This window comes from Bombina bombina, chromosome 1 (assembly GCF_027579735.1).
Source record: "Bombina bombina isolate aBomBom1 chromosome 1, aBomBom1.pri, whole genome shotgun sequence".
In the NCBI taxonomy this organism is placed as follows: domain Eukaryota; kingdom Metazoa; phylum Chordata; class Amphibia; order Anura; family Bombinatoridae; genus Bombina; species Bombina bombina.
Genome location: NC_069499.1, coordinates 345,463,096 through 345,479,021, shown reverse-complemented (window position 1 = coordinate 345,479,021; position 15,926 = coordinate 345,463,096).

Sequence of the window (15,926 nt, the reverse complement as noted above, 5' to 3'; positions counted from 1 at the left end):
TTCCCACAAGAGTAAGAAGAGAGAGAGAACATGATATGTCATCAAAGAATTTTAGTTGCTGTTGAGCTCTGAGCATCATATTCTGTAATAATTTTAACATTTTATGCAAGAAGGGACAATCTCTGATTCCCTGGCCATATTTCCCTTTAATAAAGTGAACATATCGTTATATTATTAATTATTTTTTCATTGCAATGGAGTCCACACAGGAAACAGTATCCTATTATTCCCTACAAGCAGTTGATGATTGCGATTTGGAAGGATTAGAATTGGAACAATTCTTTGGGACTAATTCTTATGAGGTCAAGCTTGGAGATCTTTTTCACTCTATGGAGCTATTGAGGATAAAAGAACAGAGACTCAAGCTAGATACCTGGATTATGAATAAATACTTGGGACTTAAAGAGTTAAAAAATGTCCTACTTTTGATATAGCTCATATATCTGATGCTTCTTTTATTGCAGAATGGAATTCCATTCTTTCTGAATGTTCTTTAAAGTTGATGACAATGCTGGTTAAATACAAAATAGAACAGCTTACACAAGTTAGAACTGATATTGTTAACCTGTAGGTAGAATTGAATGCATATAAGACATGTATTGAATATGGCCAATTTGATACTATATTAAGGGATACTATAGAAAGAGCTAAGTCTGATATACAAATGAAACACTCTAAGTTTTTAAGAGACCAAAGATATTACACTACATGTCATGTTTTTCTATGGTCAAAACAACATTGCAGGCAGAATAGGACTAACAGAAGCCAAAATGGTATACAGCATCTAATGGGTGACTAGTCTACTACTTGTAGCAATACATATAGAAGGCACAGAAATAGAAGAAACAATAAAAATAAAAAGGTTACATTCTCTGATAATGAAACAACTGATGATGAAACAGTATCTGTTGCTTTCTCTACCTCTGGTGATGAAATCTCTGGCTCAGACTTAGAATCTGAAAGTAATATGGCCAGTGGAGAGGTTTCAGAAATAACAGAACTGGATCTCCCTGTAACTATCCCCCCAAAAACTGCAGGTTTTAAAAAACTTGGGGCTAGACCCAAAACTATAAGTAATACACACACTAATGTAAAAAGAACAGAAACGGGAACATTTTTTTTACAAAAATGTTAATCCCCAGGTTTTTCGGTCTTCCCTGAAATCAACAGGAGGGGGTGGGAACACAGAAGACAAAAGTATAAAAAAATGGGATAAAACACAGATACCAGCTAAGGGAAATAAAAAAACAACAAGATGCAATAGACACAAAAGATAATAAAGTCTTCAATCTCTCTTCGTTTTATCTGCTGATGAACAGAGAGTGCTAGAATACGGTCTTAACTACTGCCCTACAAAAGATTTTGATTTGTTCCATACAATATTAGATGTGAACAGATTTGTAAGTAATTTGACCCTGCGCAAGCACTTCCATAATGAGAATGATAGAGAAGTGGAACATAATACTAATGAAATTAATATCAAAGGAAGTCTTTTGAATCTTAAGTTTCCAGATGCACGTGATGTAATTGCTCTAGAGAATCTTTTGGATGAACAATCTGAGAATGGTTTAGGAAAAGATGGTATACTACCTAGTTTTAAACCAAAAAACAATTTTTATCCCCTGCACTCAAGGTGAAATCATTGGAAATGTTTCACAAATGAGTAGTTCAGGATCCCATTAGTTTAAAACAAATGGTTCTCCCAAGTAGAAACAATCTAACTAATAAGGAAATTTCAGCAGTTAAGAAAGTTCAAGATAATCAATCGATTGTCATTAGACAATCAGATAAAGGAGGCTCAGTTGTTGTTATGGATAAGGCTGAATATATTAAAGAGGGCCACAGACTTAATGATAATATTGCATATATGAGATTACGAGATAACCCTACCAATAGATTTCAGGCAGAATTGAGAGACTTGCTAGATGATGGATTATGTTAAGGTTTGTTTGATAAAGCAAAATATGACTTTTTATATGTCACCACTCTATTACTCCCATTTTCCATCGCCTACCTAAAACACACAAGGGCTTGGATTCTGTTAAGGGCTGCCCCATTAGTTTCAGGCATTGGGTCATTGTTAGAACATCTATCGGAGTGGCTTGATGCCATTCTTCAACCACTAGTGTTAACCAACCTTAGTTATTAAAGAGATTCATCACACTTACTCCTTCTGTTGGATGATGTACAGTGGAAAGATTCTTTGAGTTGGTTGACAGTAGATGTTGTTTCCTTGCATTCCAGTAATTTTTTTTCTAAATGTAAACACTACGTATACTAATAAGGAAAAGCAGTTTGTACTTAGAGTCACGAGATTTCTGTTGGAACACAACTGTTTCCTGTTTGAAGGGGTTTACTTTCTTCAACTGAGAGGTACTGCAATGGGGGAAAAATTTGCCCCATCATATGCCAACCTCTTCATGGGGTGGCTAGACTGCAGTATGATTTTCTCAGATGATAACCCCTTCAGACAGGAAATATGTTTCTTCAGAAGATTTATAGATGACCTAATATTCATCTGGAAATCAGATGAAGTGACAGCAGGTTCTTTTGTTGAGTATTTGAATGACAATCACTTTGGGATTTCCTTCACTTCTGAATGGAAAAAAGACAGCATTCATTTCCGTGATATTACTTTGTATGGAAACTTAGAGGCACAATGTATTGATACTAGTGTTTATAGAAAACCCATTTCGGGCAACACTTTGCTTTGTGCATCAAGTTCCCATCCAAAACATGTGTTTAGTGGCGTTGCCAAAAGCCAATTTCTGAGAGCCAAAAGAATCTGCAATGATGAGGTAACATTTATACAGGAGAGTAGCACTATTACAAAGAAAATAAGATTGAAATCCAGCACTCAGACCCAAGGTGTGTGCAAGCTAGCACAGGATCACTGCAAGGATCCAAACAGTATCCAAAATCTTCAAAGAATGCAGCAGCACCACTTCTCATATAAAAAGTTCCTTTATTAAACACATAGTAGGAGCTATTACAAAGAGGCTGGAGGAAAGAGGATATAAAAAGAATGTTATAACAAAAGCATTGAACCAGGTGAAACGTTTGAATAGAGACAATCTCCTGTCTACAAAGTGAAGAAAAAAAAAACCAAGAACAGCGCCCTCTTTTTATAACACAATATTCAAGATAGTTTTATACTATTTGTGACATTGTAAAAAAGTATATTTTACTAATACTTTGTGATTATCTACTTAAGGAAGAAATAGAAAAGGGATGCAGGTTTGTTTTTTAAAAAAACATGACTTTAGGGAATATGTTGTCCCCGAGTATGCGTTCAGACAAAAAATGGATGAGATCCTGGCTCACTTGTAATGGAACCTTTAGATGTGGAAAAAGCCTGTGCAAGGCATGCGATTACCAAAAAAGTGGTGATACCTTCCTTTACTACAGTAATGGGAAACAGTTTTGCACAAAAGGGTGCGTTAATTGTTCCTCAACATATGTGGTTTATATTGTTGAATGTTCTGAGCATAAAACCAATATATAGGCATGACATCTAAAACTGTAAGGAAACGTATCAGAGAACACTTGGGGTATATAAAGCATGATATCTCATGCTCAGCACTTGCGAGGCATTTTATTGAAGATCATAAACAAAAAGTAAGGTATTTTAGATGGTCAGCTATAGAATGAATACGCTTACTAAGGAGAGGTGGTAATAAAATGGATATATTATCAAAACAAGAAACATACGGCTAGATTTAGAGTTGGGCGGTAGCCGTCAAAACCAGCGTTAGAGGCTCCTAACGCTGGTTTTTACCGCCCTCTGGTATTTGGAGTCAGTCAGGAAAGGGTCTAACGCTCACTTTACAGCCGCGGCTTTTCCATACCGCAGATCCCCCTACGCCATTTGCGTATCCTATCTTTTCAATGGGATCTTTTTAACGCCGGTATTTAGAGTCGTGACTGAAGTGAGCGTTAGAAATCTAACGACAAAACTACAGCCGCAGAAAAAAGTCAGTAGTTAAGAGCTTTGTGGGCTAACGCCGGTTTATAAAGCTCTTAACTACTGTGCTCTAAAGTACACTAACACCCATAAACTACCTATGTACCCCTAAACCGAGGTCCCCCCACATCGCCGCCACTCTATTAAATTTTTTAACCCCTAATCTGCCGCTCCGTACACCGCTGCCAGCTACGTTATCCCTATGTATCCCTAATCTGCTGCCCCTAATACCACCGACACCTATATTATATTTATTAACCCCTAATCTGCCCCCCCAACGTCGCCGCCACCTACCTACACTTATTAACCCCTAATCTGCCGAGCGGACCACACCGCTACTATAATAAAGTTATTAACCCCTAATCCGCCTCACTCCCGCCTCAATAACCCTATAATAAATAGTATTAACCCCTAATCTGCCCTCCCTAACATCGCCGACACCTAACTTCAAGCATTAACCCCTAATCTGCCGACCGGAGCTCACAGCTATTCTAATAAATTTTTTAACCCCTAAAGCTAATTCTAACCCTAACACCCCCCTAACTTAAATATAATTTAAATCTAACAAAATAAATTAACTATTATTAAATAAATTAATCCTATCCTGATCAGAACAGCCAATAGAATGCAAGCTCAATCTGATTGGCTGATCCAATCAGCCAATCGGATTGAACTTGAATCTGATTGGCTGATTCCATCAGCCAATCAGAATTTTCCTACCTTAATTCCGATTGGCTGATAGAATCCTATCAGCCAAACGGAATTTGAGGGACGCCATCTTGGATGACGTCCCTTAAAGGAACCTTCATTCTTCAGTTGGACGTCGGAAGAAGAGGATAGATCCGCGCTGGAGGTCTTCAGGATGGAGCCGTTCGTCATCGGATGAAGATAGAAGATGCCGCTTGGATCAAGATGGTTGCCGGTCCGGATCTCCTCTTCTTCCCGGATAGGATGAAGACTTTGGAGCCTCTTCTGGACCTCTTCAGCCGATGCTTGATAGAAGACTTCAGCCGGATTATGGATCGCCAGCCCCTGCTTGGGCTTGGATGAAGACTTCGGAGCCAGGACGGATCGGTGTGATACCCGGTGTGGTGAAGACAAGGTAGGATGATCTTCAGGGGGGTAGTGTTAGGTTTATTTAAGGGGGGTTTGGGTTAGATTAGGGGAATGTGGGTGGTGGGTTGTAATGTTGGGGGGGTGGTTGTATTTTTCTTTTACAGGCAAAAGAGCTGAATTCTTTGGGGCATGCCCCACAAAGGGCCCTTTTAAGGGCTGATAAGGTAATAGAGCTTTGAACTTTTTAAATTTAGAATAGGGTAGGGCATTTTTTTATTTTGGGGAGCTTTGTTATTTTATTAGGGGGCTTAGAGTAGGTGTAATAAGTTTAAAATTGTTGTAATATTTTTCTAATGTTTGTAAATATTTTTTTATTTTTTATAACTTAGTTCTTTTTTATTTTTTGTACTTTAGTTAGTTTATTTAAATGTATTTATTTGTAGGTATTGTATTTAATTAATTTATTGATAGTGTAGTGTTAGGTTTAATTGTAGGTAATTGTAGGTATTTTATTTAATTTATTTATTGATAGTGTAGTGTTAGGTTTAATTGTAACTTAGGTTAGGATTTATTTTACAGGTAATTTTGTAATTATTTTAACTAGGTAACTTTTAAATAGTTATTAACTATTTAATAGCTATTGTACCTGGTTAAAATAATTACAAAGTTACCTGTAAAATAAATATAAATCCTAAAATAGCTACAATATAATTATAATTTATATTGTAGCTATATTAGGGTTTATTTTACAGGTAAGTATTTAGCTTTAAATAGGATTAATTTATTTAATAAGAAATAATTTATTTAGTTAGATTTAAATTATATTTAATTTAGGGGGGTGTTAGTGTTAGGGTTAGAATTAGCTTTAGGGGTTAATACATTTATTATAGTAGCGGTGCGATCCGGTCGGCAGATTAGGGGTTAATGTTTGAAGTTAGGTGTCGGCGATGTTAGGGAGGGCAGATTAGGGGTTAATACTATTTATTATAGGGTTATTGAGGCGGGAGTGAGGCGGATTAGGGGTTAATACATTTATTATAGTAGCGGTGCGGTTCGGGCGGCAGATTAGGGGTTAATTATTGTAGGTAGGTGGAGGCGACGTTGTGGGGGGCAGATTAGGGGTTAATAAATATAATATAGAGGTCGTGGTGTTAGGGGCAGCAGATTAGGGGTACATAGGTATAATGTAGGTAGCGGCGGTGTACGGAGCGGCAGATTAGGGGTTAAAAAAATATGCAGGTGTCAGCGATAGCGGGGGCGGCAGATTAGGGGTTAATAAGTGTAAGTCTAGGGGTGTTTAGACTCGGGGTACATGTTAGAGTGTTAGGTGCAGACTTAGGAAGTGTTTCCCCATAGAAAATAATGGGGCTGCGTTAGGAGCTGAACGCTGCTTTTTTGCAGGTGTTAGGTTTTTTTCAGCTCAAACAGCCCCATTGTTTTCTATGGGGGAATCGTGCACGAGCACGTTTTTGAAGCTGGCCGCGTCCGTAAGCACTGCTGGTATCGAGAGTTGCAGTGGCGTTAAATATGCTCTACGCTCCCTTTTTTGGAGCCTAACGCAGCCATTCTGTGAACTCTAAATACCAGCGGTATTTAAAAGGTGCGGGGAAAAAAAAGCACGCGTAGCTAACGCACCCCTTTGGCCGCAGAACTTTAAATCTAGCCGATATTGAATACTTACATTAGACACACAGATACAAATGGTTTCAATTCTGAATTCAATATAATAATTTTTTACTAATAATTCACTATATATACATATTTTCTTGATTAGCCACCATATTACCGTGCATGTATTTAAAATCCTCTTAATTAAGAAAATGATTAAATTTGATTTGATAATTAAAAATTCATATTATTAGCACTTCTATGCAATATATATGAGAATAGCCTTTGAATTGAGGATTGGATAATCATGACTGGAAATATGTTGAGAACTTTTCATAGTAGGTTTTTATATTTCTTAGGATATCTAATACATATGGTATATATATCTGTTGTGCTATTGATATAATTATTCTCTCCTTCCTTCGTTCACATGTTAAAATTATTGCAAGTGACAAATTATCAATAATATTTAAAAATGCTTTAATGATATGTATATATACATAGGAATATAGCATACATTTGTAAATAAGTATATTAATGGTCTCATTGCAATGAGATGTTTTTTATGGTATGTGAGTGCTGATGCTTGCAATCCACTACTATAACTCGATGCTTGAGAAAAGGACTGGTTCCTAACAGGAATGGGTTAATAGGAAACTTAGGCCTAGATTTTGAGTTTTGTCGGTAACGACCCGAAAAACTAACGCCGGCTTTTTTCTGGCCGCACCATAAAAATAACTCTGGTATCGAGAGTCCACATAAAGGCTGCGTTAGGCTCCAAAAAAGGAGCGTAGAGCATTTTTAACGCAGCTTCAACTCTCGATACCAGAGTTGCTTACGGACGCGGCCAGCCTCAAAAACGTGCTCGTGCACGATTCTCCCATAGGAAACAATGGGGCTGTTTGAGCTGAAAAAAAACCTAACACCTGCAAAAAAGCCGCGTTCAGCTCCTAACGCAGCCCCATTGTTTGCTATGCGGTAACCCTTCCTACGTCTGCACCTAACACTCTAACATGTACCCCGAGTCTAAACACCCCTAACCTTACACTTATTAACCCCTAATCTGCCGCCCCCGCTATCGCTGACCCCTGCATATTATTTTTAACCCCTAATCTGCCACTCCGTAAACCGCCGCTACTTACATTATCCCTATGTACCCCTAATCTGGTTCCCTAACATCGCCGACCCCTATATTATATTTATTAACCCCTAATCTGCCCCCCACAACGTCGCCTCCACCTACCTACAATAATTAACCCCTAATCAGCCGACCGGACCTGAGCGCTACTATAATAAAGTTATTAACCCCTAATCCGCCTCACTAACCCTATATTAAATAGTATTAACCCCTAATCTGCCCTCCCTAACATCGCCGACACCTAACTTCAATTATTAACCCCTAATCTGCCAACCGGAGCTCACCGCTATTCTAATAAATGGATTAACCCCTAAAGCTAAATCTATCGGAACAGCCAATAGAATGCGAGCTCAATCTGATTGGCTGATTGGATCAGCCAATCGGATTGAACTTGATTCTGATTGGCTGATTCCATCAGCCAATCAGAATATTCCTACCTTAATTCTGATTGGCTGATAGAATCCTATCAGCCAATCGGAAGTCGAGGGACGCCATCTTGGATGACGTCCCTTAAAGGAACCGTCATTCTGCAGTTGGACGTCGCCGGAAGAAGATGGGTCCGCGGTGGAGGTCTTCAGGATGGAGCCGGTCGTCATCGGATGAAGATAGAAGATGCCGCTTGGATCAAGATGGTTGCCGGTCCGGATCGCCTCTTCTTCCCGGATAGGATGAAGACTTTGGAGCCTCTTCTGGACCTCTTCAGGCACCGGATGATGGATCGCCAACCCCCGCTTGGGTTGGATGAAGATTTTGGAGCCAGGACGGATCGGTGATACCTGGTGAGGTGAAGACAAGGTAGGATGATCTTCAGGGGCTTAGTGTTAGGTTTATTTAAGGGGGGTTTGGGTTAGATTAGGGGTATGTGGGTGGTGGGTTGTAATGTTGGGGGGGGGTATTGTATGTTTTTTTTTTACAGGCAAAAGAGCTGAACTTCTTGGGGCATGCCCCGCAAAGGGCCCTATTCAGGGCTGGTAAGGTAAAAGAGCTTTTAACTTTAGTAATTTAGAATAGGGTAGGGCATTTTTTATTTTGGGGGGCTTTGTTGTTTTATTAGGGGGCTTAGAGTAGGTGTAATTAGTTTAAAATTGTTGTAATATTTTTCTTATGTTTGTAGATATTTTTTTATTTTTTGTAACTTAGTTCTTTTTTATTTTTTGTACTTTAGCAAGTTTATTTATTTGTATTTATTTGTAGGAATTGTATTTAATTAATTTATTGATAGTGTAGTGTTAGGTTAATTGTAGATAGTTTATTTAATTAATTTATTGATAGTGTAGTGTTAGGTTAATTGTAGGTAATTGTAGGTATTTTATTTAATTAATTTATTGATAGTATAGTGTTAGTTTTAATTGTAACTTAGGTTAGGATTTATTTTACAGGTAAATTTGTAATTATTTTAACTATTTTAGCTATTAAATAGTTCTTAACTATTTAATAGCTATTGTACCTGGTTAAAATAAATACAAAGTTACCTGTAAAATAAATATTAATCCTAAAATAGCTACAATATAATTATAATTTATATTGTAGCTATATTAGGATTTATTTTACAGGTAAGTATTTAGCTTTAAATAGGAATAATTTATTTAATAAGAGTTAATTAATTTCGTTAGATTTAAATTATATTTAATTTAGGGGGGTGTTAGTGTTAGGGTTAGACTTAGCTTTAGGGGTTAATCCATTTATTAGAATAGCGGTGAGCTCCGGTCGGCAGATTAGGGGTTAATAATTGAAGTTAGGTGTCGGCGATGTTAGGGAGGGCAGATTAGGGGTTAATACTATTTATTATAGGGTTAGTGAGGCGGATTAGGGGTTAATAACTTTATTATAGTAGCGCTCAGGTCCACTCGGCAGATTAGGGGTTAATAAGTGTAGGCAGGTGGAGGCGACGTTGTGGGGGGCAGATTAGGGGTTAATAAATATAATATAGGGGTCGGCGGTGTTAGGGGCAGCAGATTAGGGGTACATAAGGATAACGTAGGTGGCGGTCGGCAGATTAGGGGTTAAAAAAATGTATTCAAGTGTCGGCGATGTGGGGGGACCTCGGTTTAGGGGTACATAGGTAGTTTATGGGTGTTAGTGTACTTTAGAGTACAGTAGTTAAGAGCTTTATAAACCGGCGTTAGCCCAGAAAGCTCTTAACTACTGACTTTTTTCCTGCGGCTGGAGTTTTGTCGTTAGATGTCTAACGCTCACTTCAGACACGACTCTAAATACCGGAGTTAGAAAGATCCCATTGAAAAGATAGGATACGCAATTGACGTAAGGGGATCTGCGGTATGGAAAAGTCGCGGCTGAAAAGTGAGCGTTAGACCCTATTTTGAGTGACTCCAAATACCGGCGGTAGCCTAAAACCAGCGTTAGGAGCCTCTAACGCTGGTTTTCACGGCTAACGCCAAACTCTAAATCTAGGCCTTAATAAGTGAGGGGTGTGTTTTTTATTTTTAACAGCCAATAGGCTTTTACTGCTGCCTTTTTAAACTAAAGCAAATGTGATGTGTTATTAGGAACTATGATTAAGGCTATATGCTGAAACGCGTAAGATCTATTTTCTGATGCACTCTCTCTACCTTTGTGGCATGTACAGCTAATGCTGCTTTTTAACAAGGATCAATAAAGATGGAACGTTTATATTTGGAGCACCACATCTTTGTACTTTCTTTCAGAGAAAACATGATATGATATCAAAGAATTATTGTTGCTGTTGAGCCCTGAGCAGCATCTTCTGTAATAATTTTAACATTTTTTGCAAGAAGGGACAATCTCTGATTCAAATCCAAAATCCAAGACAATCCACAGCACCACTTAAAATTCTTCAAAATGTTGTAAAGCATACAGGCACCAAACAAATAAACCAACATTTCAGGCTCACTCACCCTTAAAGGGCTATAGTAAAAGACAATACATGCTCTCAGTCATTAGAGCATGCAACTTTAAGACTATTTATCCGGTACTACTGTTTGTTTAAACAGAGAGTAGAAGTACTGCTTGAAACCCAATTAGCACTGCTGGTAAAGAGTGAAAACTGTGCTGCTCCACCAGCAGCATTAGTTACTGTAATGTTTGTGGGATATTTCCTTATCAGACCAATCCTGGTGTCAGGATTACACTCCAGTTATCTGTTAACTCTATCATCAGACCGTCCCTTTAAGGATTTCCAAGCATACTTTACTCCACCCTATATAAACACCACATAGGCCCTTTCTTCTTTGCTTAGTATTGAAGTGTGTTCTCAATTTCTATCCTGAGCCTATCCATGTGAACGCTGTTCACCTAGAGGTTAAAGTTTCTCTCTGCTGCTGCAGATTATCCTGTGAACGCTGTTCACACTGAAGTTAAATTCCTATCTACTGCTGCAGCCTATCCTGTGAACGCTGTTCACACACTACGCTACCAAACATTTATAGCTTTCTACAGCACCGCTTCCTCCGATACCAGTACCTTCACCTCTTCCTTTGATCTCCGGTCTGACCGACAGGGCCTCTCCACAGCCGGATTCATCTCAGCTGTTAGGATCTACGCCAACCCGCTTCCATTGCGGTGACGTCACACGCCAGCTGCTTTGTCTCTCTCCGGATCTCCCGCTCCTAGCTTCTCTCCGCTCATCCGCTTCAGCTATAGTAAGTGTAAAGCCTTACTCTAAAGTATACCTAAAACTTTTATGGTTCTATAAGTGTCTAGCTCACTGCAATTCTCAATACCTTGACCTCCGTTCTCTCTCATATGTCTATCTCAAATGGTACTATGCAAAGTATATACTGCAAGCATTAATATATCTACCTCATTTAGTAATGCCCTATACTAGACGTTACCTAATCCTATAATCTCACTATTGGAATTACATCTCAACTTTAGTTAAAACCTTTATTTTTTGCTTAAGTAAAGTTGTGCACATTCTGTTTCCTTTATTTTTCCTACTGTGAACTGGGAATTATTTAAGTATAATTTTCCCTTCTGCAATTATTAGTGCTAGTTTGCACAGGTGGCAGCAATAGGGTTAACTTGCTTAATTACCCTTTACAGAAATCAAAGCCTGGTGATACAAGGTAACCACTATTGCTACTCCAGTGACTATTGTGGTTCCCTGTATCTTTTTGCTACACATATACATTTTTACTGACTCAGCAGTTGTGGTCCAGATACTCACTCAGCTATTGTCTGTATTTCAAGATACAAGACTAAGCATTGTGACAGAATACTAAGCCATTTTTGAAACATGGACCCAGCTGAGATCAACGCCCAGATGCAAGCTTTAATTCAAAGGGTTGACATTTTAACTGCTGGTCTCAATACTCTAAAAGCAGAGAATGATACACTTAAGGCTTATATCAGGGACGTAGTAGACAAAAGAATTCCTTTGTCAGAACCCCAGGTTAGTCCCCCAGAAAAGTTTCATGGAGACAGGTCCCTCTATAGGGAATTTAAAAACGCTTGTTTGTTAATGTTTGCGCTCAAGCCACATACCTACCCTAATGACAGGATTAGAGTACTCACTACTATATCATATCTTAGAGGTGAGCCGCGCACCTGGGCTAATACCTATTTTGAGAATAACGAAGAGATATTAAATTCATTAGAGAATTTTTTTGCAGCAATGGGCCAACTTTATGAAGATCCATACAAACAGCTTACCGCTGAAAATGCTATGCGGGCTCTCAGACAAAAGAAGAGAGTAGTAGAGGACTATATCACAGAATTAAAAAAATGGGCAAAGGATTCCCAGTGGAACAACCTTTCGCTCAGGAACCAATTCAGATTAGGGCTGAGCATCACTATAGATAGACGCCTTAGAGAAAGACACCAGGAAAGGTCCAGTCATGACCCAACCATTAAAAAAGCTAGTACCACCTCACACGTCCCATCATCCACCAAAAGTTCTACTGAACCAATGGATATTGGATTCATAAAAGGACCTTTATCACCCCAAGAAAAACTTAGAAGACGTGCTAATAATCTATGCTTATACTGTGCATCTGATGACCACACAGTAAGAGACTGTCCTTCCCTTCTCAGACAAAATAAGGGTAAGAAACTCTATGATTCCTACTGTTGTACTACCCAGCAAAGTACTGCCTCTTATCTAAAATTACCCTTCTTTTACAGTGGAATCAGCTGCGCCTAACCGCCTCCGCGATAATTGACTCCGGTGCTACAGCTTCTTACATTGACAAAGATTTCACCACTGTAAATAAAATACCACTAATGCAGAAAAGCTCTCCTGTCTTTTTGAGAGGTATAGACGGTAAAACCATAACCACTGGGCCCGTAGAATTTCATACTATCCCTTTACTTGTAACTTCTAATGACCACCATACAGAGTACATATCATTTGACGTAATTTGTTCTCCTGTATCACCTATAGTCTTAGGTATTCAATGGTTACACACACATAACCCACACATCGATTGGTACACTTCTTTGCTTACATATAATTCTGCATATTGTGTAAATACCTGTCTTCCAGGTAGTATTCTTCAAACTACTATAGTGCCAAATGATATTGATATACCTGAGCTTTACAAAGACTTTATAGATGCTTTTAGTAAAAAAGAGGCTGAGAGTCTTCCTCCTCATAGGAAGTATGACTGCCCCATCGAGATCTCTCCGGGATCACAGATCCCTTTTGGACACATATTCCCGTTATCTAACTCAGAACTCACACACCTCAAAACATATCTTGATGAAAACTTGAGAAAAGGGTTTATCCAGCCTTCCACCTCTCCAGCTAGAGCAGGTATATTTTTCGTGAAAAATAAAGACGGGACCCTTAGACCCATAGTTGATTATCGTCAATTGAACAAAATCACTGTTAAGAATCGCTACCCCCTGCCTTTAATCCCAGAGCTCATAGAAAGACTAGAGGGGGCTAGATTCTTCACAAAGTTAGATTTAAGGGGTGCATACAACCTAGTCCGAATAAGATCTGGGGACGAATGGTTGACAGCGTTTCGCACTCGCTACGGCCTGTTCGAATACGTTGTTATGCCATTCGGGTTATGTAATGCCCCTGCTACTTTTCAGCATCTGATTAATGATTTATTTAGAGACGTCCTTGACGTATACATTGTTATTTACCTGGATGATATTTTAATCTATTCTAAAACTTATGACCAACATGTATATCATGTAAGACAAGTTTTATCCAGGTTGAGAAGTAACTACCTATATGCCAAGGCTGAGAAGTGCATTTTTAACTCACAGTCTATTTCATTCCTTGGTTATGAAATATCCCCCTCTGGTATTCGTATGGAGGATAACAAGATTAAAGCACTATTGAATTGGCCCACACCGAAGTCTAAACGTCAGGTACAGTGTTTCATGGGGTTTGCTAACTTCTACCGAAAATTTATAAGAAACTTTTCTAGGTTAGCCATTCCCCTAACTACCCTTACTAAAGCCAATATACCTTTTAAATGGACAGCTGAGTCACAAGAAGCTTTTGATTTTTTTAAAGAGAAATTCACTAGTGCTCCCATTCTCCGTTTTCCAGACCCTAAGCTCCAATATGTTTTAGAGGTCGACGCCTCTAATTACGCAATAGGAGCAGTTCCATCACAAAGAGTTGACATAATAAAACCTCTACACCCTGTAGCCTTTTATTCGCGAACTCTGAATTCTGCCGAACAGAATTACCCCATCGGGGAGAAAGAACTCCTCGCCATAAAACTTTCACTAGAACACTGGCGTCATCTATTGGAAGGCACTACCATTCCAACTCTTATCTACACTGACCACCGTAACCTCCAATACCTGAAAACAACAATAACACTATCCGCAAGACAAGTTAGGTGGAACCTTTTTTTTCGTGGTTCAATTTCCTCATAAATTATCGTCCATCTGGGAAGAACCAGAAGGCGGATGCTCTCTCACGGATACCCGAAGAACCGCTATCTCCACAACCACAACAAACTCTTATTCCATCTCAGAATTTCCTTTGTTTCACTCTTGATTCAGTACCTATTCTACTGAAGGAACAGCAAACAGATCAGACTAAACCACTACATCTCTTACAGCTCAACTCTGATGGTTGCTATTGCTTCCACAAGCGATTGTACATCCCACCATCTCTCAGAGCTTCCCTACTTGAGTCTGTACACGACTCCCCTCTTGCTGGACACCCAGGTATCGCTAAAACTCAAGAATTAGCCAAAAGGAACTATTGGTGGCCTAACATGAGTACCGATATTACACAACATGTCCTAACATGTGTTGTTTGTACCACCTCCAAAAGGAATAAACAACCCCCATATGGTCTTTTACTTCCACTACCAACTCCAAAAAGACCCTGGTCAGAAATAGCCCTAGATTTTATAGTAGATCTACCACTATCCTCAAAGAACAACACTATCCTGGTAATTGTAGACCTATTTACCAAGATGTGTCATTTCATCCCCTTCAGCAAGTTACCAACCTCCCTTCAGACTGTTCACCTTCGCGTTGCACACGTTATAAAACTTCATGGTCTACCCAAAACTATACTAAGCGACCGAGGAACTCAATTCTCCAGCAAACTATGGTTGGAATTCTGTAAGTTGTTTCACATTGATAGAAGACTAACCACTGCCTATCACCCCCCAGTCAAATGGAAAAACGGAGCGTTGTAATCAATGGCTTGAACAGTTTCTGAGATCTTTTTGATCTGCACAACAACATCTCTGGGCAGATTATCTGCCGTTTGCTGAATTTTGCTATAATAATACCTTACATTCCACTACGAATCAAACACCATTCTACTCCAATTATGGATTTCATCCTACCTTTCTGTTACATCCAACCCAGGACTCTACTTCTCCCACCATTTCTGAGTTCTCAGATATAATCTCTTCGAACTTCAAATGTATTGAGTCTTCTATCGAAAATGCTAAAAGACTTTACAAAAAATATTACGATAGACATAGGACACCTCCACCGCAATTTGCAGTCGGAGATTTAGTTTGGCTCTCCACCAAGAATCTCAGGATGAACAGCCCTTCCAAGAAACTTTCTCCGCTCTATGTTGGTCCTTATCCAATTGAACGCATAATCAATGTCAATGCTGTTCGTCTTACCTTACCCGATACTTTAAAGATTCACCCTACATTTCATGTCTCCCTGCTTAAGCCATACCGTGCACTGAGAGATTCCTCCAGGCTTCCCGATGTTCCTCCTGTCCTGATAGAT